Here is an 891-nt window from a genome sequence, read left to right as displayed (position 1 = left end):
TTAGGTACTCTATTATTGTACTTTTTGCACAACGCTCTGCCTTTTTCCAGGAGTCATCTACCTCGTTAGCATTAAACCATCAACTACTTTAAGCACATCTTGCTCGGCTAAAAGAGCCCTAATTCTAAATTCAAATCGCGTACTTCTCGCCATCAAACGGCTTAATATTACGTTTACCTTGTCCATTTTTCCACTCAAATTCTGAAAAGGAATTAATTCACAAGAATGTGAAAAAAAAATGCTATTTCACAATTTATTTTCACAATCTTTAATTCACAATTTAATTGTTTATTAGGCATTGACTGGCCCATAACCTGTTGTAGTTTATAATTTATATTTCCTTTCTTAATAAATAAATAAATAGTCAAGTTTGGTTTGATTTATGTTTTATATTTAAGTTATTTTCAACTGCAACACCAGCACCACGACCTACTCACAGCAAAAAACGTACAGAAAAAGAGAACAAATAAAAGGTGTGGCCATTCATGTCAAATATAAAGTAGTGTTGTTTAACGTTAATTTTTGTAGGTTGAATAGTATATTCCAACACGCCCCCTCAAAAATAACGTCTATAATTAAAAACATAACAATAATATTCATTAGTAACTATCAAATGTGGGTGGGGTGCATTCTGGGAAGTGTTAACTGATCCAGCATTTGCTGCGAGGATACGGGGAAAACCCAGAAAAACCCGATCAGATCATTGTAACAAAATATGTTTACAGGAATTTAAATTTGAAAAATATATATAAAAATTTCATTCAGCATTCGATTGGTCGTCTTGCAGCAAACCCAATTTGTCTCGTAACTCCACAAATCTCGCAGCAGGCAACGGTTTTGTAAATATGTCAGCCAGTTGATTCTCTGTAGGAATATACTCAAGACAAATCA

Source organism: Drosophila mauritiana, unplaced genomic scaffold, assembly GCF_004382145.1.
Source record: "Drosophila mauritiana strain mau12 unplaced genomic scaffold, ASM438214v1 U_299, whole genome shotgun sequence".
Classification (NCBI taxonomy): Eukaryota; Metazoa; Arthropoda; class Insecta; order Diptera; family Drosophilidae; genus Drosophila; species Drosophila mauritiana.
Note: the sequence above shows the minus strand (reverse complement) of the source record.